General features: G+C 39.8%; 1 protein-coding gene across 2 annotated transcripts in view; it reads right to left on the bottom strand.

Annotated features, from left to right (window-relative positions):
- Nucleotides 1-23353, bottom strand: part of LOC128264019 (myosin-VIIa) — a 481551-nt gene that overhangs the window by 59164 nt on the left and 399034 nt on the right. The window lies entirely within an intron of this gene.

Raw genomic sequence — 23353 nt, 5'->3', positions numbered from 1 at the left:
CGTGTTAAGGATAGTAAATAAATACAACCTTTTTGTTTGAGTTCTGTATTGAAACTGTTTTATTTTATTTAAAACTTCTTGACAAGAAACTTATGTGAAAATCTTATTCTAATCTTAGCTATGGTCTACGCAGAGTCCTAATCTTTTAGTCTGGGCGGGGGAGTTATTTATTTTGCCCCCGCACAAGAACTCTCGGTGAAGGCACATCTGAGAGCGATAATATTAGATAGCTCAAGTGGCCTGCTGTTACAGATTACAAGTGTATTTGAAAAACTGAACCCTTGTCGGGTCCCAGATCGTAAATTATGGCTCTTGATCGAATTACACAGTTCTACATGACATGTGCAGAGCTCATTAAATCTTTGACACAATATTTATCAGTGTTCGTCTGAACAACCCGAATCGTTACGGCAAAAGAACGTCTTTTGAGCAGAACCGACCGAGAAGTCAATTCGACATGATAATCGATTAGTTTTCGCTCTTCACAGTGAACGGTCGTTTTTTGTTTTGCGCTCCGAAGTTTCCCTTTTTGTCGTAAACCTCCTGGTTTAAATTTGAACTTTTTAAATAACAGTGTTATTAACAACATTCCGTTCGCTTCGCATGTGTATTGTGATTAATTTGTGTTAAATAAATTCTATCAATTTGGACATTTAATTTGGTGCTTGGTTTGTTCTTGAAATTCTGTTGCCTTATTTTTAAATTTTCTTTTCTGTTGCTCTCAGTCCTTGATACTCTTTTCTACCTCTCTGAAATTCTCTCTGAGGAGTTAAATATCGTTGAAGAGTTGTTTGGAACGGCAAAATATAAACGTTGTTACTCTCTCTGACTCTCAATTGTTGGTGCATGTATCGGAGTTAGTAGGTGTTAGGCTCCCGCTCTCCTCCGTTCTCTCTAACTATCTCGTTTCGTGGTTCCTAATATCGGAGTTAATCGGTGTTACGCTCCTGCCTCGATATTCTCCCCCCGCTCTCTCTCAAAGTTCTAGACCTTCAGATTTTGTTCAGCTATATTTGCACCGATTAAGCGTGAATATGGCAATCTGTTCTGTGGCAAATAGCAAGAAAGTCATCTCGACTGGACTGCAATCAATTTCTTGCCATTCATGCGAAAAAAACTTTTCATGCCAAGTGTTTGCGATGCTATTAAAAATAAATGTGGCTTACGCTACTATATTGATGATTTCATCAAAATTCATAAGCTTACAGTTGAAACTGGGCGGCTCACAAAAAGCTGTTAAAAGTTATCCGTATCCGTGGCGCTCAAATCGCAGCTCTATAGCCCTTTGCTATCCGAGCCAGATTCAGATTCAGCACGCGAATGTGCGGGTCGCGATGTGGTGCCGCCCGAGACATCCGCTTTGAACGCTCTGTCCGAACAAATTAAAATAGTAGCCTTAACACCTAATGTTAACTTATCGTCCGGACTATCGGCCGAAACTGGTAGTGCAAATAATAGTTCTGCATTACCATACCAAAACAAATTAAAATACATATTTATTTCACGGCTGCCCCCTGACCTCTCACCACCAGATATTATAGCTTGTATCAGTAACAAAGTCAAATTGGATGATCAATCAGTTAAAATTTTCTTATGCTAAAAATGTATCATCAATTGGTACTCCTTGTGCGCATTTTGCAACCCCGTGCTCAGCCAGTTGAAGAGTACGAAGCTTAGAAAAAAATAACAGTTTAAAGGAAATGGGAAATCCCGTTAATCTCCAGCGCCTTCTAATTCCTCTTATATTCCAAAAAACTTTCTTCCTCATTTATACTTTTCTATCAAAGTACAAGAGGCTTACTTAGTAAGCTGACTACATTGTACTTTAATAGCTTTTTATTTTTATCTTATGTTATTGTGTTTACGAAAACCTTGTTAAAACCGGAGATCCTCAGCTCCGAAGCTTTTCCGGGTAAGTACACAATTTAAAGGCTTAAACGTCCTTTTTAGACGAGAACGGGGAGTCTTAGTTGCTGTTGACTCGAACTTTGACTACTAATTTTTAATGAAATGAATAACATCGTATTTCCGGATACATAATTATTGTTCCCATGTAGTTTTATATATAAGGTCAAGTAAAAAGTAATCTATTATTTAAACAAAAGATGACTTTAGTAATCTGTATCTCGTGTTGGATAAGTCCGATTTAATTTTAGTAGGTGCCCTTAGAATGTTGAGCTTTCGTACTATAAAAGCTTCTTATGGGCTTATGACACTATATTGTTGTCTTCATTCATTGCTCATTTTTTGTTTTAACTTACGAACAAGACAACCTATGACGATTCAATTAGCAATGAATGAGAAAAGTTGTCAGAACAATGAAATACCACCGGGGCCGATACATCAATGAGCAAAATTGTATTTAAAAAGTACAATTTTGCTCATTCATTGGAGTTGACGACAAAACGGAATAAAAAGGCGAGGCTTAAATGTATACAAAATATTTTTTACCATTTAAAGGTAACAACTGAAAACCTTAAAACGTTAAAATTAGCGGGACAAACACAATATAATAAACAAAACAATAAAGTTTGAATTTAACGTTAAAAAGGCAGTGTGACCGTGAACTTATTACGAAAAAATATCTCAAGCAGTATCCATATAGTTGTCTCTGTCTCTGAGCTCCAATGAATCCGTCAATGAATGAGGTAAACAATGTAGTGTCATACCAATATTAGAAAAGTTTTGTGATCGATAACACAAACGCTCTGAAAGCTCAATAAATATCGAGACCGGCAACAAAAAATTCGCAATATTCTACAGTTTTTCTTTGACAAAGGCGATAACGCCCTAATACTGTAGCTGCCAACCCTGCACAATTCTGTTTTGTACTGTCAACAATTGGGCCATTTGATGGAAGCAATTGCCCAGAAGCGCCCCGCCTTGGCCAATAGGAAAGTAATTGTTTTCCATCAGGACAACGACTCGCCAGAAGCTCCGAGAGCTTGGATGGGTGGTTTTTTTGCATCCACCTTATAGCCCGGATATCGCACCAAGCTACTACCACCTTTCCAATCAATGTCGAACGATTTGGAAAATGTAAAATTAGCTACAAGAAACGATTGTGAAAGAGTGTGACTGGCCCAGTTTTTTTGTAAATAAGGACGAAGGATTTTATGAGAGGGGTATCATGAAATTACCATCAAATAGGCAATCGATTGTGGAAAAAATCGGTGCTTTGTAACCATAAAACAAAACTTTGAATTCCATTTAAAATAATGGTTACTTTTTACTCATATTATATATACCGCCATCATCTGAGTTTCCAATTTATGCGAACCAACTGTCCGTTATACAGTCCATTTGTAATAATCTGTCAGACAGAGATCAGTTGATAGTTTTAGGTGATTTTAATAAACCTAATGACTTGGTCCCCGGGCGAAAAACAAATAATTTACCTTCTTAGGCGCAGCACGACTTTATTGACGGCTTACTTGACATTGCGCTATTTCAAATAAACTTTATATTTCTTTAGAACGTTAAGTGGATATGTGTCTTGTGTCAAATCTAGAAGCCGTTTGTGTTTTGTTTCGTTGCCACATACGCAATTTCAAGATCCCTACCACCTAGCTTCAGAGCTGACTTTTGATGCAGGAACAGAGTTAAAGGATAATGTTAAGTCCAGACATTATAAAAAATATAAAGCGTGTGGTTCGCAAGCCGCCTTTTCCAGGTACTTAAGTGCTTGGTCAAATTTTACATACAACTCGTTGTAGGATCTAGTTTTCACAAGATCCAAAACAGTTTTATAATTTTATAAGCCAAATATGTAACATTTTTAAGTATCCTGCCGGCAGAGAAGAGTGTCTATGGGACACAACTTGCAAAAGCAGCCTGTTCTTGACCAACTCCAACCTCAAGGCCCATATTAAAAAGAAAGTCCCATGTCCTTAGATGAATACCATTCACCTTGATAAACTTTACAATTATTATACTCAAATCAAGATAAGCTTAATTCGAGTCAGTCAATACTGCTAGATTATGTTGCAGCAGCACATCACAACCCTCCCAACCATTGAGCTTTTCGGTGCGCATATATCAACTGAAAAACTCCCAAATCAAGATTGTTTCTACCTCAGCTCCCCACATTATTTCAAGGAAACGCTATAAATGTAATTATTCATAATATTCATGATCATATTTCTTATTTCGGGTATCCATTTATACATAAACACGTCTTAAAGACTGACTCAGCTAAAGACTGTTCTGTTGGCGAAATAAAAAAAATCCGCTTCTTGCCCAGCATCGCTATCGTTCTCGTTGATCTGTACCAGGACCTGACGGTGTTCCAGGCTATGCGCTTAAATACTGCGCAAAGACCATTGCAGACCACTGACTTCCCACCTATTTGGAAGAAGTCATTTGTTAATCCCCTTCATAAAAAGTGAACAAAATCAAATTCAAGCAATTATAGAGCTATTTCCAAATTGGCCAAGCCTTTCGAAAACATTATTACCGCACCACTTGCAACATCTCTGAAGGTCGAATATATCCAACACGAGTGTATAAGTCGTAGGTCTACGACCTCTCTACAAACCTTTTGGAACTAACGTCTTTCGTTATAAATGCCTTTAGAAATAACCTTCAGACTGTCGTTGTTTACACTGACTTTATGATGTCATGTAAATCTCTTCTTGTTCGGAAGTTAGACTAATTAGGGTTATCAAATGATCTTCTAACATGGATTTTGAGTAATAGCCTGATTCCATTGGCGCATTAAAAAGCATTTAGCCTAATGCGCATTTATTTACACAGGAAATCCCATAAGGCTAAATGCCGCATTTAAAATAAATGCGATTAAAAACCATTCGCCCCGAACATTTTTAGAAAAAATACCGGAAAATACCGATGTTAAACGATATTTTGTTCGTGCCACCACTACAACAGCTGTTTTCTATATGCAAGGTTGGCGCAATTTTTGATGTCTTTTGAATACAAAATCTATTTTGTATTAAAATGACTGAAAACTAAAGCGCACGCAGCAAATTCTGCTCGAAGTACCACAATGCATTACTGCTGGATCTCTGGCATAAAATAACTCCCACATATACGGGGATCCTAGCCCTTTTTGGAAACTGTGGTGGTGTCCATTGCAAACCCGTCATAACAACGCAATCAGCTTCTCTTCCTTGTCGTCCAAGTTGGCAAATGCCTTGGTCGCATTATAGATGTCCTGCTGAACATTACAGAGTTTAGTAAACTCACTAACTAACAACGCAATCAGCTTCTCTTCCTTGTCGTCCAAGTTGGCAAATGCCTTGGTCGCATTATAGATGTCCTGCTGAACATTACAGAGTTTAGTAAACTCACTCATGTTCATTAATTTTAATTAATTTCTTTTGGGTTTGCCAAAATGCAAAAGTAAACAAACCCAGATCAGCTGCTCGTGCCACTCACATGTCGGAGTAGCATTAGCTAAATGCTAATGCGCCAATGGAATCAGGCACATTTAAAAAGTCCACTAATGCGGCAATGGAATCAGGCTATTACATTAGTTAACACCCAAAATAATACAATTTCTCAGACAGAGGAAATGAGTAAGCATTGATTGCACAACAAACAGCAAAGCAATGCCCTCAATAATAGAATTTCCCAAACCGAGGAAGAGAGCATTAATTGCACAACTAACAGCAAAGCAATGCTCTCAATAAAGTTCTAACGAACTTAGCTTGCACCTTTTGGTCAGCGATCGTGGGAATGCAGAACAGCCAATTTCCAAAGTTGATCGAACTCAACTTAGTGCATACAACAAAAACTATAATTAAAATGCACTGGCCAATTACAATTAAGTTTGGCCAACGGCGACGGCGACCAAGAGCAGCAACCAATAATATGAAAGAACGTCAGCAGAAACATCAACAGCGGCAGAGACGGCGGCAGCGATGGAGCGACGCGTAGCTATAAAAACAATTGTCTAACCTAAGTAAGTTAGTTCTTAATCCAACTCAATAAAGAAAGGTTTGATTTTTTTATCAAAATCATAATCAATCTTTTAACTGGCGCCCGAGCAGGGACCTGATTAAAACCGCGAAAGGATAACAAGTTCCGCGTCTCGCGAAGTTCAGAAAGTAAAAAATTCTGACGTTTCGTTTCAAACCTCCGCCTAATCAGTGAGAAGTAAAAAACCAAAAATACCGAGATTCGGAAGTGCAAAAGTGCCGTTTAAAAAACGCCGCAAATTGTCACTCCTGAAAAAAAAACAGGACTTGTACCCGGTGGAATAATCAGGCCAAATTTTATCGCCGTGATCCCTTTAGTATCCGTTCGAAGGGAACGTGAATTAAGGTACAGAGAAGGCCCCTTAGTAAACTCACACTCAGGAGAGATCGTTGCAGAGTGGGATAAAACGGAATCTGCCGAGCCTGTCATCACGAGAGCACGCCGAGATATGTTACTACTGTAAGAATAGTTTTAAGCAATTTATTAACAAAAACATAAAAAATATTTAATCGAAAAATATTCAAAGAAGAAAAAGTTTTACCCAAATATAAAGTGTAGAAGACATATTTTAGTAAGTTAAAAAGAAAAAAAATCCAAAATATAGGGAAAATAAAAATTCCCACACAAAAATTACAAAGGTAATAAAAAATCGCACACCCTAATTCTTAGAAGACAACTTTCGAATTCTGAATAACTAAAATTAAAAAATTAAATTAAACTTTTCGCTGCTCATATATCCATACCCAAAATGACCGAACAAGATTTGGCAGACAGACTCGCGAATCTTACCGGACCCTCATCAGCCAGTTCCACACAAATAAACACACGAATCATGACCGAGAGGGACATTGAGGAAAAAATAAAAACAATCTTAGAGACAAATCTCAGTAGCCTAGTAAAGTTAATACTTAATCCAAATAAAGATTTTTCCAAATATACAGACCAAACAATTAAAAGAGAATTAACGCACAATCTTAGTGAGTTAGATAAATTACCAGACATTGTTCGGACACTTAGAGACTTTTCAGGAAACAAAAGTGAATATTCATCATGGAGGAAAAGTGTCGAGAGGGTGTTAAAAATCTATGAAAACAGAATTGGTTCACCAAAATATTATGGAATTCTTTTAGCAGTCCGTAACAAAATTACTGGTCAAGCGGACGCAGTACTTGAATCATATAATACCCAATTAGATTGGACAGCTATTTCAAAATGCCTAACAGCACATTTTGCCGACAAGCGCGAACTTAGATCCCGATCTAACTCTATGCTCTTAACCAAGGTAACAATACTTTAGATAATTATTATCAGGCAATTTATCAACATCTATCTCTAATTCTGAACCAAATTGGCAGCTTAGATGCCTCACAAGAAACCATACAATCTCTGACAGCCATGTACAGGGAAAAAGCCTTATACACTTTCGTCAGAGGCCTTAATGGAAACCTGGCACAATTGCTGGCCATCAAAGAACCACATGACTTAATACGCGCTCTACATTTATGCAGTCTGCTAGAGAACCATAATGCTAGGAATAACCAGACACCAAAAACTCCGTATTTAGGGAGGACACCCATGCTACCACCCAAACCCCAACAACCATATCGGATGGTAGCCGTCAAACAAAATTTCCATCCGTATCTCTATCATAACCCACACCAATCTGGAAAACCCCCAATTACTCAAACTAACCAATTCAAATCTTATAGTCAACCTTATACAAACCAATCCGGTGTAGTAGCGCCCTATAGCATACCAAAACCTCCGCCACGACCACAACCGAAACCGGTACCTATGGACGTAGATCAGTCAGTTCGATCACGTCATATAAATTATATGAACAAACCAGCAAATAATGATTATGCAGGGAAAAGACCTCTCAGCACCGCTAATGCCCCAAATAATAATAAGATGCCAAGACAGTTCCATATTCAACCAGAGACAGGAAGTAACGCGCAGCAAAATTCAGATGAAGCTTCATCAAGTTCAGAACAAGAGTATTATCAGTTGGCAGAAGAAAATAACGTTAACGAACTTCAGGAGGAATATGTATGGCAAAGCGATAACGAACAACAAGAATACATAGATATGTCAGAACTTTATTTTTTAGAATAAATCGTTCCTCACTACCTTACTTTAAAGTAACCACGGGGAACGGAAAAATTCTAAAATTCTAAATCGACACGGGCTCTAATCAAAATTATATTCAAAATCAATTAGTACCAAATCCAAAGCCAAATGAGAACACTTTTTCAGTTAGTTCAGTAGGTGGTAACAATAAAATAACACAACACGCAATACTTAAGCTCGCTAATATTTCGGATACACCCATGAAATTCTTTTTACTAGACACCCTGAAAACATTTCATGGTATCTTGGGCAATGACACAATGAAAAGACTAGGAGCAATAATAGATGTAAAAAATGATATATTAATTCTCGGAAATAAACGCAAAATTAAAATTCATCAACTAGCGACACAAGCAGTAAATACAATTGGACCGCAAGTCAGCCATATGACCGAGTCACAAAAATCAATAATAGAACTCCTCGTACAAAGCCACAAAATCCTCTTCGCAGATCCCGATTCAAAGTTAGCATACACAACTAAAGTAGTAGGTGAGATCAGAACTTCATCAGATTCTCCAGTTTACGGAAAACATTACCCATACCCAATATCACTCAAACAGGAGGTAGAAAAACAAATAACTGAGATGCTAAGAGATGGTATTATAAGACCTTCAAGATCACCATATAATGCACCAGTCTGGGTAGTTCCGAAAAAGTCCGGCCAGTCCGAAGAAAAAAAGTACAGATTAGTAATTGATTATAGGAAACTTAATGAAGTTACTATCTCAGATCGGTATCCCATACCCGAAATTGGAGAAATTATTGCGCAGCTCGGGGACAACAAATATTTTTCGGTATTAGATCTTAAGAGCGGTTTTCATCAAATACCACTGAAAGATACAGACATAGAAAAAACAGCATTCGCGGTAAATGGCGGAAAATATGAATTTACGAGACTCCCATTCGGTTTGAAAAATTCCCCTTCCATTTTTCAAAGAGCGTTAGACGACATATTGAGAGAATACATAGGGAAAATTTGCTATGTATACGTTGATGATATTATAGTCTTTAGCAAAAACGAAGTGGAGCACGGCCAAAACTTGGAAAGAGTATTTTCAACGCTACAAAAAGCAAATATGAGGGTTCAAATAGAGAAATGCCATTTTTTTAAAAACGAAGTAGACTTCTTGGGGTACACAATATCAGAAAATGGAGTAAAAACCAACATAGATAAATAAAAGCGATTACAAAATTTCCAGTCCCAAAAACATTTAAAGATCTCCGTTCCTTTTTGGGAATGACAGGTTATTATAGGCGGTTCATAAAAGATTAACCATTCTTCTAAGAGGCGAAGAAGGCCGGATATCTAAGACCAAGTCAAGCAGAACTGCTATCAACTTGAGCAAAGATGCGATTACAGCATTCGAGAAACTTAAAAATACTCTCGTCTCCAGGGAGGTTACCCTTGCCTATCCAGATTTCGGAAAAGAATTTCAATTGACTACTGACGCTTCAAGTTACGCAATAGGCGCAGTATTGGAACAAAATCATAGGCCAATAACGTTCATTTCACGCACCCTGTCAAAGACTGAAGGGAACTACGCAACTAACGAAAGAGAGATGCTCGCGATCGTTTGGGCGCTCAAAAGTTTAAGACATTATCTTTACGGGTATTCAAAAGTGGTAATATACACGGATCACCAACCCTTGAGTTTTTTGAATAGCGTAAATAACCATAACGCTAAGCTTAAACGCTGGAGAGACCTCATTGGCGAGTATAACCACGAGATCAGGTACAAGCCCGGAGTAGCTAATGTGGTAGCGGACGCGTTGTCCCGGGCCCCCGCAGAAATTAATTCAATCAGCTCCTCAGCATCAGCCAATAGCAACAATAGAAAGCTCGTCACACAACCTCATATTTTCAGTAGAAGGTCCAATTAACGTATTTAAAAACCAATTATTATTACTGACTGCCGATACAGATTCCTATAGCTTCGAAATGTCATTCCCAACATACCACAGACACATAATTAAACAAAAATCTTACACGGAAGAAAAACTTATTGCAATTTTAACTAGTAAACTTGATCCTAAGCTCATCCGAAGAGGTAATGGGAAAAATTCAAAACATTTACCCTACCTATTTTAAATCATACAAGGTAAGGTTTACTCAAAACGAAATAGACGACGTAACTTCGGAGTCCCAACAAAACGAAATAATTACCCTCGAACATAAACGAGCCCATAGAGATGCAAAAGAGAACAAATTACAAATTTTGAAGAATTATTTCTTTCCACAACTTACTAAGAAAATCCAAGCAATAGTTCAAGCCTGTCAAATTTATATTACCGAAAAACATAGAGTCTTAAAGGGAATTGACAAGTTTTCAAAATATGTTCAAGTAAAAATTTTAGAGTCAAAAGCCGTTGAGGGAAATGTTAATTGCTTTCGGTATGCCGAAATGGATAATAATGGACAACGAACGATCATTTGGCTCAGCAGCAATAAAGTTTATGTTAGAAGATGAACTCAAAATATCATTACACACCACCGCACCGTACGCATCGACAAGTAACGATACATTCTGTAACAAAAGAAAGACCCATAGACATATTTTTCAGAAGCACAATCTCTAGTTCAACAGAAGACATAGAAAAGAAACGAGAAGAAATAAAAAAGAAAATTAAAAATAAACAAACAGCCGACCTCGAATACCACAATCAAGGAAAATTATTACCAAAACTTTTTAAGCCAGGCGAAACTGTACATGTAATAATAGATAAAAGATTAGGAACTAAACTTACACCTAGATACAAAACCGAGAAAGTAGCGGAAAATAGAACGACCACCATTAAAACACAAACCGGAAAAATCATACATAAAAATAATATAAGAACATAATTTTTCAGATTATTTTTACCAACATGCTTGGGAATAACTACAGTCCTCGACTATTCCAATTCACAAATCATCTCACTCGAAACCGGATTAGCGGCTAGACAAGACGGAACATTTAAAATCATCCACATCTTTAACCTACAAAGCTATGAAGAAACTCTGGCGAAGTTAGAAGAATCATTTCATTCACTCACCCCATCTCATCCATTACACCCATATCTTTCCTATGAACTAAAACAGATCCAAACGGATTTACGCATACTCCAAGCTCAAAAAAGACAAAAAAGGGCAATAGAAGCAATAGGTACTGCATGGAAATGGCTGGCGGGATCGCCAGATCACCACGACTATCAGATCTTAGAAGACAAGATAAATGAGCAGCTAGAAAACAACAATAGACAAGTAGTAATTAACAGATTAATTAATCAAAAAATAAACCAACTTACTAACGCTACTAATGCAATGTTGAAAATTACCCAGAGCTCGGAAGAAATCATAAATCAGAAAGCAAATATTTTAAAGTATAAAATTCAATTAATAAAAGAAGAAATAATTAACATAATATACGCAATTACATGGGCCAAATCTAACACAATAAATTCATTTGTACTTACAAACACAGAAACCAAAATAGTGGAAGAAATTTTTAAAAAAGAAAATAACTTATTTTTTAACATAGAAGAATTATTGGAATTTGCTCGAATCAAGTTAGCCACAAATGGCAACGACCTTATTTACATTATTAGCCTACCAACCATTGAATCAGATAATTGTAGAACTTTAAAAATTAAAGCAATAAAAAAGCCCAAATAATCAATGATATAAAATATGAAAATTTTTTAGAATGTAAGAGACAATTATTGGCAATAATTAAACCTTGTGAATCCTATAATGATAAGACAATTTGTAATTCAGAAAATTTGTTAGATTTAAGCAATGATACTTGCGTAAACGCTCTATTAAACCTTCGAGAACCAGAATGTAAGATGATCAACAATCAACATATACCGGCTTTCGAAGAAATACTACCAGGCACCATCCTGCTAAACAACTTCAATGGACCAGTCTCACTAGATGAAAAACTTCTACAACTGCAAGGCTCTTTCATAATAAAATATCGTAATTCGACGGTAACAATTGGTGAAACCATCTTCAAGTCAAAGGAAATCAACGTAGTCGAACCAGAACCTCCGTTATTCCAACTATTGGGCGAAAAGACTAAGTTAGAGGAAGTTCTCTCACTACAAATGGTCAAGGAACTCAACATTAACAACACAAAAGCGCTGGAAAAATTAAGAAGCAAGGCAACCATAGAATCTTCCGTTAGCTACGGATCCGCCATCATCCTACTACTACTTATAATAGGATCAATCACGGAACTCCTACGAAGACGTAGGTCAACGGAAAGTACACCAGTTTCCGTGCCAGAAACGCAAGAAAAGCCCACGCATTCCGGACCTGTTCTCTACTACGTTGCGACCGAGGACAGTCGCGTTTAAGGAGGGAAGAGTTAACACCCAAAATAATACAATTTCTCAGACAGAGGAAATGAGTAAGCATTGATTGCACAACAAACAGCAAAGCAATGCCCTCAATAATAGAATTACCCAAACCGAAGAAGAGAGCATTAATTGCACAACTAACAGCAAAGCAATGCTCTCAATAAAGTTCTAACGAACTTAGCTTGCACCTTTTGGTCAGCGATCGTGGGAATGCAGAACAGCCAATTTCCAAAGTTGATCGAACTCAACTTAGTGCATACAACAAAAACTATAATTAAAATGCACTGGCCAATTACAATTAAGTTTGGCCAACGGCGACGGCGACCAAGAGCAGCAACCAATAATATGAAAGAACGTCAGCAGAAACATCAACAGCGGCAGAGACGGCGGCAGCGATGGAGCGACGCGTAGCTATAAAACAATTGTCTAACCTAAGTAAGTTAGTTCTTAATCCAACTCAATAAAGAAAGGTTTGATTTTTTTATCAAAATCATAATCAATCTTTTAACTCATTAGTTGTAGGACACAACGAGTCCTCTTTAAAAGCTCTGTTTCTTAAATGATCCAAGTTACTTCAGGCGTCCCACAAGGGAACCACCTGGGTCCACTTTTTTTTACATTATTAATTACCGATCTCCGTCCAGTTTTGATTTGTCAAGAGAATTGTGAATAGACAAGAATTAGACATATTGATAACCTTGTCCTTTTGGACACAAAACTTAAGATTTCTGACCGTATTTCTTCCATGGTAAATAAAGACAGGGAAGTGCTTGAATTTGATGATCCCTATGTTACAAAGTCGGGAGAAATTAGAATTGCTATTTGACACGCATTTCCCGGGGAATACTCCCACTATGGGAAACGCAAGGCGTGATCAACATAGAACCCCTAAGACAGTAGCCAGTGACTGGGCAGCAGCCAAATCTATAGTTACGCCCGAGAAACTCAAATGGGCTATTGGAACCTTCCAACCATTTAAATCACCGGGATTAGACATGATCTCTCCAGCTTTCTTACAGCAGGGGCAGGAACTACTCCTAACCCGCCTAAGAAGACTAATGGTGAGCAGCCTAGCCCTCGGGTATATCCCAAGTGCATGGTGCAGCGCTAGGGTGGTCTTCATCCCCAAGATCGGGAAGAAAGACATCACCAGCCCAAAGTCCTTCAGACCTATCAGCTTAACTTCGTTTTGTCTTAAAACGCTGGAAAAACTGGTAGACTACAACATCAGAAGAACAGCTCTCAGAGGCTGTCCGCTGCAAAACACACAGCATGCATATAGAGCAGGCCGTTCAACAGACACTGCACTTTATCAACTATGTCGCACCCTAGAAGGGGCAATTGACAGCAAAGAAATAGCTATCTGTGCCTTTCTAGACATAGAGGGAGCCTTCGACAACACATCACATGATGCAGTTCGAGCTGCCCTGTCCAGAAGGAACATAGACACTACAACGAGCAAATGGATTGGCAACCTACTTGAATCCAGGCAAGCAACATGTACACTGGGTTCGGAAAGAGTGACAATTGCTACCAGCAAAGGCTGCCCGCAAGGAGGAGTACTGTCCCCTCTGCTATGGAGTCTGCTAGTAGATGACCTTCTCAGCAAACTTGCTGGAAAAGGAATTCAATGTCAGGGATACGCCGATGACATCGTGATAATCGCCAGAGGCAAATTTGAAGCGACACTCTGCGACATCGTCCAACTCGGACTAAGGACAACGCTGGACTGGTGCAGGGAGGTTGGACTCAACTTAAATCCTGCTAAGACAGTCATCGTTCCTTTCACAAGGAAGTACAAACTACAGAGAATGAGACAAATCTCACTGCTAGGAACTCCTATAGAAACTAGCCGAGAGGTTAATATCTAGGAATCACTTTAGATAGTAAACTGACTTTCGCTTCCCATGTCCAAAAGACATTGGAAAAGTGTTACAGAGCACTCTATACCTGTCGGAAAATTGCTGGGAAATCCTGGGGAACCAGGCCTCAGATAATACGATGGCTATACTTAATGATCGTGAGACCAATCCTCACTTACGGAGCACTTGCATGGGCAAACGAGCTAAGCTCATCAGCATGCAAAACCAGCTAGGAAAACTACAAAGACTTGCCTGCGTATGCATGACAGGGGCAATGAGGACCTGTCCTACAACTGCCTTAGAAGTTTTGATGGAGCTAACACCACTCCACTATGTGATTGATATCCAACGCAAAGCTACACTCCTGAGAATAAGCACTGAGGGCACATGTAGTGGTTGCATTCTAAATAACAGGGATAATAACAGGGATATATCCGGAAATGAACTTGCCGATAAAATGGCAAAACTAGGAGCCGAACAGCCCCTGGTAGGCCCAGAGCCCTACTGTGGCATAGGGAGGCACACTATAAAAGAATACCTTAGGAAAGTGGAAGGCGCCATGAGACAAGAACACTGGAGAAATACCCCAGGCCTAAGGCAAGCCAAAACTCAAATAAATAACTATAACAAGAAGAGGTTCAAGGAACTTATTCAACTGGGGAAAAATTCACTTAGGATCGTTACCGGGTTACTAACCGGGCACTGTAGACTGAAAAGTCACCTAGGTAAGATGGGAATAACCAGCAGTAGAACTTGCAGACTCTGCGACATAGAGGACGAAACCTCTAGACACATCATTGCAGACTGTCCGGCGTTAGCAAGTATAAGATGTAAAATCTTAGGAACCAGAACTCTTACACCTGAGCTCCTAGGAAGAATCAACCCACTAAAACTCCTCGACTTTATTCGAGGAAGCGGGTTGATATCTGAGCTGTAGGCTCTGAATGGGGGTACAATAGATCTTACAGGTCGCGGTACACTGGACACCCCGATATTAATAAAAATAATGTTACAAAGACTTTGTTCATTTCATTGGACTAACTCAATCCTGGAGTTTTCCTCACCAGCTTGGAGTTATTTAGATGAACCTTTTAGAGTGCTATGTATTGACTATAACAAACTCTGACACATAATGTCTACTACTATTAAAAGCATTAATATTATATTACTTAGCACAAAATTAGTATGTAGTTTTTTGTTTCGTATGTAAGTTAACGGTGGCCAGCCAAACCAAAGTCGTTGACCACAGTTTACGTAAACAACGTCGCCCCGGCCAAATTGCTGACCATGCAATGAGCCGGATGCTCGTGCGCAGACTGCAAACACTGCATATTTGCGTGGCCGCTTCGAGCCTTTCTTATCTTTAAGTCAATCCCTTAAGTTCAGTTCTGATTTATATTCAATAAAGAGCGGATCGTTGATTAAACAAACCGGCAACCGCCTTTAATCAATTTATCATTTGAACACTGCCAGCAGTGAAAGGAGGGCAGTTACCCTTCCAGCGTAATCGTCATAACTCTACAGCTTTCGTCCAAGCTGACCATCGGCCAACCGGCCATCTACTTACGGGAGCTACGCGGAATCCATCCCCGTATCGACGTAAATCGGCCAACCAGCCGCATACCTACAAGGGCTACACAAAACCACCATCGTACCAACATAAATCGACCAAACCGGCGATTAACCACGGAGCTACAGCGAGGGACATACTACTGTAACCTTATTAAAACCAATTGTCGCTCAACTAGTGGTAACTTATTACCCTACAGTATAAATCAAAAACTTGAAAATTTAAAAGTGACGACGGCGCGGGAAAAACGCAGCTGCGCAACAAACACACAATTCACAAAACATGTAAGTGGGCTTTTCGGCCAAATCCTTAATGTCTGCGACCAAAAATTTATATAATTCGGATCACTGTAAAGTCTCAGGAAACACAAGCATTAAATTCTGTCCCGGTAACAACAAAGCAAAAAATTCATAATATATAAATAAATGAGTGTGATGAAGTGAGTTTTTGAAAAATCTCAGTATTTATGATTTTATAATTTAACAGCCACAGTAAGGTTATTTTTTATTCTGTCCGGTGGAGAAAATTTACCCAAATATTCCAGTAAACATTTTATTTCAAGAAAAACTATTTCTTTTGGTGTGATTTGCAAGATCTTAAACAAACAAAATATAAAAGTTACAATTTTCAATGCGAAATTATTTAACAACATAATTTTTCTTTCTGTGTAACAGCGCATCGCTAATCGCCTGCCATTTCAGTTATTTTTTTTTTCACTGTGTACTAAATATAATTTTATGCAGCGGCCGCACATTCTGTCGCCTTGCAGACATTGTTGGTGTTTTTATTGTCCCGCGAATTGAAAGGAAATACGACCCCCAAAGTCTTTCGACTTTGTCTTTGTTTGTGCAGCGCTTTGGCTTACGTGCACGGGTTTCTGTGCAGTTAAATTCAGCTGCCCATGAGTGATCCGTTTCTCCAATATAGGAACAGAAAACAAGTCCAGGCCTCAACCCAATACGCAGGCCCCACGTCCCTCCTACAGACATCATGGATCCCGAGCAACTCAGGTCCATTATACAGGCAGCTGTTAATAATGCCCTAACAGAACAGGCCGTTCAGAACCACATAAGAGAGCAGGGGTTAAGACAACAAATCGAGGAGTTGGCTGGCAGGGTGGCAGCAATAAATACTTCACCAGCAACGGCCAGAGAAATAAAAACATACACGGCCATTCAAATAGATGATAATGTACCAAGTAACGAACCTCTAGATCTGTAAAATGCTTGCCCGAATTCGCGGGTGCACAAGAAACATACGTCTCTAGGCGACAGGCGACCACGGCCGCTTACCACATTTTCAGACCGTATGATAATAGCTCGCGCCACTACCAGGCGGTTATCATCATTAGGACAAGATTAGGGGCCCCGCCGACGCCGTGCTGTCCTCATTCGGCACAGTATTGAATTTCGACGCGATAAGAAGTCGTCTCGACTTCACATTCAGTGACCAGCAACCAATGCATGTCGTTGAACAGGAATTGGGTACCCGAAGACAGGGTGGCATGACCATTCTACAGTATTACGATGAGGTTGAGAAAAAAACTCACCTTATTAACAAATAAAGTCCGTATGTCATACGACCCGTCAATGGCAACAATTTTGTGTGCCAAATTCCGTGAGGACGCTTTACGCGTGTTCATTTCAGGCCTCAAACGAAACCTCACCGATGTGCTCTTCTTGGCAAAGCCTAAATACATGTCATCGGCTTTGGCCCTGGCATAAGAAGTGGAATCGAACCACGAAGGGTATATTTTCGCAACTACGTTTGCAAAAAGCCGGGAGGACAGAGATCGTCAGCAAAATCCAAAACCCGCACCTTAGCAAACCACATAGGGTCCAAGTACATTCTGCTCCGCAAAATAATACTCCGGAAACAATGGTTATTGACTCATCCCGTTATAAGTTCGTTACAACCGACCCAAGCACAGGCTTACCAAAACGAAAAGCCGACTACACCTGGCCGTTCAGGCCCCATTAAAAGACAAAGAGTTAATCATGTCACTCAAAGCGGGGAGCAGGCAGACAAAAATTATGCTAGCGCAGCCTCTAGTGCAATGGCAAAAATCGAAGACGATGCCATCGAGGAATATGATTAAGTTGCCATCAATTTTTTAGGGGAAAATCCCTTCGTCCTCAGACGAAGAGTAGCGGGGGCTGTTATGAAATTCCTCATAGACACGGGCACCTCTTAAAACTTAATTAGACCTTACAAGGGGCTAAAAGGCGTCCGTCCAGTAGAAGCCCCATTCAATATTCATTCAATCCATGGCAAAACTAACAAAAATAACACAGAAATGCCTCTTCTCATATAATATAAAAGAAACATTATTTATTCTATCGGGCCTATCAACGTTCGATGGGATAATCGGCCTCGACCTGTTAACACAGGCTGGGGCATCGCTCTGGGAGTCTTAAATCGGGCACGGAAGTTGAAGAAATTTCCTTCCATACCTGAGCTGATGTCAATTTTACTAACGTGGATTACTCTGATGCAACCCCTGTAATCAAAGATGCCTTTATAAAAATGCTTAAAAGCTGAATAAGGGCATTTGCAGACCCCAATGAGGCACTACCGTATAATACTTCGGTAGTAGTCACCATAAGAACAATAGATGAAGAACATATTTATGCGAAACTGTATCCGTACCCCATGGGGGCGGCCGATTTTTTGAACAAGGAAATCCAAAATCTATTGAGCAACGGCATAATTCAAAAATCTGTGTCTCCGTACAACAACCCAATTTGGGTAATATCAAGAAGGGCACCGATGAAATGGACAATAAAAACATGCGACTAGTAATTGACTTTCGCAAGATAAATGAAAGAACGGTATCTGACAAGTACCCCATACCAAATATCTCCATGATATTGGAAAACTCAGGCAAGGCCAAATATTTTACAACATTGGACCTTAAGTCACGATACCACCAGATCATGCTCGCAGAGCGTGATCGCGAAAAAACTTCCTTTTCGGTAAACGGGGGCGGCCAGCATTTTTCAGAGGACAATCGACGACAATTTGTGAGAGCAAATCGGCAAATTTTGTTACGTATATGTCGATGATGTGATTATTTTTTCTGAAAATGAAAAATCGTATCGGCATTAAAGAACCTCTACGAAGCAAACATTAGGGTGTCTGTAGAAAAATAACGCTTCTTTAAAAAGAGCGTAGACTTTTTGGGAATCATAGTCATCAGCAATGGTGCAACAACTGAACCAGAGAAAGTCAAAGCCATTAAAGACTTCCCGGAATCAAAATCCGTGTTTGAAGTCAGATCATTCCTTGGCCTGGCAAGCTACTATAGAAGTTTCATAAAGGATTTTGCAGCAATAGCAAGACCCATTTCGGACATCTTAAAGGGAAAGACGTCATTTCAGAAGCTACGAAATATAAAAAGCATTTGATCTAACGACAGATGCTTGAGCCTGTGACATTGGCGCGGTATTATCCCAAGAGGGTCGTCCAATCACAATGATCTCAAGGACATTAAAGAACAGGAAAACCAATTAAGCTACAAATGAAAGGGAGTTGTTAGCTATTATTTGGGCATTGGCCAAGTTAAGGCACTATCTGTACGCAGTAAAAGACATAAATATCTTTACTGATCAACAACCCTTAATCTTTACCGTCTCGGAGTCGAATGCGAACGCTGGAAAGCGCGCATCGATGAGTGAGGTGCGCGAATTTTTTATAAGTCTGGCAAAGTGAACTTGGTCGCGGAAGCGCTGTCCTGACAACAACTCAATGCCATGGAAGAGCAGGAAGCTGAATCATGCATAGCCACGATACACAGCGAACCCTCTCTCTGACCCACACCATTGATTCTACGGCCAAAAAGCGCTGAATTGCTTCCAGAACCAATTAGTTCTCGAAGAGGCGCGCTCCCCATTGAAACGCAGCTTCATACTATTTGGGAACAAGAGGCATCACTTAATTAGATTCTCGTTCAAAGAGTCATTGCTTAGAGAAATTGCAGATATTATCGTTCCTAACGGCGTAATCGCCATCCATTGTGAACTACACACGTTGGCCATGGTACAACCAGCTAGTTCGACAATTTCCAGCCACAAAATTTTGGCAATGCAAGAATCAAGTGACAGACATTTTCGCAGTTGCTGAGAGGCGAGAAATAATCACAACCGAGCATAATAGGGCCCATAGATCGGCCCAGGAAAATGTGAAGCAAGTGCTCTCCGAGTTACTTCCCAAAGATGGCAAAATTGGCCACAGAAATCGTCGCGAATTGCGCGCGAGCCAAATATGACAGGCATCAAAATAAAGGTCTGGGTGACCTCCCCCTCATATAAGAGAAATATTGCACATAGACATATACTCCACCGACAGGAAATATTTCCTCATTTGCATCGACTAATTTTCGAAATTTGCTGTTGTGCAACTTCAGCTAATGAATTATTTTTCGAAAGCTAGGGTATAGTTTGCGACAACGAACCATCGTTGAACTCGCACACAATCTCAACTTTGCTGAGTAACCATTTTGGCGTTAGCATTGCAAATGCACCGCCTCTGTATAGTGTTTCAAACGGGCAAGTAGAGCGGTTCCATAGTACCCTATCGGAACTCAGTCGATGCTTAAAAATCGACAGTAGAATAACCGACACCGTGGAAGTAATTTTATTAGCCACTACCAGGTACAACAAATCAGTTCATACGGTCAGTGACAAAAGACCAGCTGATGTTGTGCAGGCGAACTCGGATGACTTACAAACAGAAATCCAAGAAAAAATAAAAAGCGCCCAGAACACGCTAAGAAACAGGAAAACGCGACTCGGCGGAATAGGGTCTTCGAAGTTGGAGAAAAAGTACTAGTAAAATCCAACAGAAGGCTAGGAAATAAACTCACACCCTTGTAGAAGCGGACCTGGGGACCACGGTTCTCATTAAGGGGAGGGTGTACACAAGAACAACCTTAAATGATACAATCAAATAATGTCCTTCTTTATTCATTTTTATTACACTTTTAAGCCACTTGGCATAAATTCTTCCTAGCTTTAAGTTTCATTGCCACCGGCATACATTTTGGTTTAAGTTTATTAACCTTTTTATGAGCAAAAATATAGCTAAAGTACAATTTCACAGGATCGGACTCATATTTTATCTTTTCCTATCCTTGGCGCGGCTCGCATTACTGATTATTCGCAGGCCAAGTATATTCCCATCATTGACGGCCAAATACTAGTGTGGGAGAAGTTCGCGTTCGTCACTCATACAGCAAACCTCTCGGAATATGCGCGAGTGGTGGAGGAAACAGACAATATGATCAGCATGTTTCCACTGTAGCATATGAAGAAGCTTCTAAGCGTAGATACCGCCCACCTCCAGGACTTGTTGGAGTCGATGAGCATTCATCATCGAGTAGCAAGGAGTTTAGATTTCTTAGGGTCAGCGCTAAAAGGGACACCGGACGACGGCGATTTAGAAAAAATCAGATTTACCGAAATTAAGTTAGTTGAGAAACACTAAAATTCAAAATCAAATTAATCAGCTAACCTCGGCTGTTAATCAAATTCAGAGATCGGCCAAAAAATCACAAGTAGATACTGTACACTTATATGAGACACTACTTAATAGAAACAGAATGTTGATAATGAAGTTACAGAATTTAATGCTTGCAATAACCCTTGCCAAAATTAATATTGTTAGTCCGAATATTTTAGATCACGAAGACTTAAAATCAGTTTGGCTTGAGGAACCCACCAACACTCCCATAATCTTTTGTCTGTTTCGTCAGTGAAGATTGTGCAGTCCGTGAACGTTTTACACTTCATCATAAAATTTCCTAAAATAAAATTAGCATGTAAAAGATAACCATTTTTCCAGTCGCCCATAGTGAAACAATGCTGCAGATACTAGACAACATTATAGCGGAATGCGGCGGAGAAATTCACGTCCTTAAAAACTGTTCCGTGTCATCGGTAGCCACATTCTGCCGTTTGGCGTCAGAGTGTTCATGCGCCAAAGAACTGCTTGCAGGTGGGGTGGCGAACACGACAGAGCGACCTGCACCCAATCATATACGTGGATGAAGGGACCATAATCATCAACGACAGGTCAGCCAAGGCTCGGGTGGACAATGGGAGAGAAGTCTGGATACATGGCACACACCTCATCACCTTCGACAAACAGGCCATGATAATTGAAACCTTCTTCATCAACGCCCAGAAGAGAACTCCGGGGGCAGCAAGTTCCCCCCTATTGAACATTACTGCCAACCAAGATGTTCTCAGCCTCCCGTACCTTCACCGCTTGAGTGAACGAAACGAACGAAAAGTTTATCAAGTTGTTCAGAAACGAGATCGACAACAACCAAACACATCTCGCAGCAATTATTGTAGGAGCAATATGCTGCGCGCTCATCTGCATTGACCTCACTTAGCAGCGACTTAGTAAAGAAAAAAGATCCGCAATCCAAATAAGAGAAGTCATTGCAGATTTAGGATCGGTTGAGGGCGGCCTTAACTTAGAAGGGGGAGTAGTTAACTGTGGCCAGCCAAACCAAAGTCGTTGACCACAGTTTACGTAAACAACATCGCTCCGGCCAAATTGCTGACCATGCAATGAGCCGGATGCTCGTGCGCAGACTGCAAACACTGCATACTTGCGTGGCCGCTGCGAGTCTCTGTTAGCTTTAAGTCAATCCCTTAGGTTAGTTCTGATTTATATTCAATAAAGAGCGCATCGCTCATTAAACAAATTCCGGCAACCGTTGTTAATCAATTTATCATTTTAACACTGACTGAGTCTCTAGGCCAGCAGTGAACGGAGGGCAGTTACCCTTCCAGCGTAATCGTCATAACTCTTCAGTGGACGAAAGCTGACCATCGGCCAACCGGCCACCTACCTACTGGAGCTACGCGGAATCACCTTCCCCGTATTGACCTAAATCGGCCAACCAGCCGCATACCTACAAGGGTTACACAGAACCACCATCGTGCCAACATAAATCGACCAAACCGGCGATCAACCACGGAACTACAGCGAGAGAAAAACTACTGTAACCTTATTAAAACTAATTTGTATTTTGAATAAGTTCGTTCGTTCCTAGAACAACTTTGAACTCCAGACGAGCTATTCTCTGGTGTAAAACAAAAATTTTATACTCTATTTTAGAAAAACTCGACTGGTACGATAAAAGCAAATATAATTATGAAGAACTTGATGCATTGCTATGTACCAATCTTGGTACTTCGCATCTAGCAGTAGCAAAATTTCGCAGCGGCAGATGCAACATCGATTACTGTCACCTTATGCCCACGAAGAATTGGCTCCCCCAGAGCCAGTCATCAAGCTGATGCAATGAAAAGTTTGGTACCAACGTTAGCATCTTTTTTTTTAACATTATATGCCGTAACATTACCATCTCTAACGGAGGTAACACACCAAACTTTGTAGGCCCTAGCACGCGGGAATTTCTGGAATGGGAAGAGGTGTTAGACCTCATATTATATAAGGTCAAGTAAAAAGTAATCCATTATTTGTACATGAAATT

Source organism: Drosophila gunungcola, unplaced genomic scaffold, assembly GCF_025200985.1.
Source record: "Drosophila gunungcola strain Sukarami unplaced genomic scaffold, Dgunungcola_SK_2 000047F, whole genome shotgun sequence".
NCBI classification, from domain to species: domain Eukaryota; kingdom Metazoa; phylum Arthropoda; class Insecta; order Diptera; family Drosophilidae; genus Drosophila; species Drosophila gunungcola.
The sequence above is the reverse complement of the archived record's forward strand: the minus strand, read 5'-3'. Positions and strand labels throughout refer to the sequence as shown.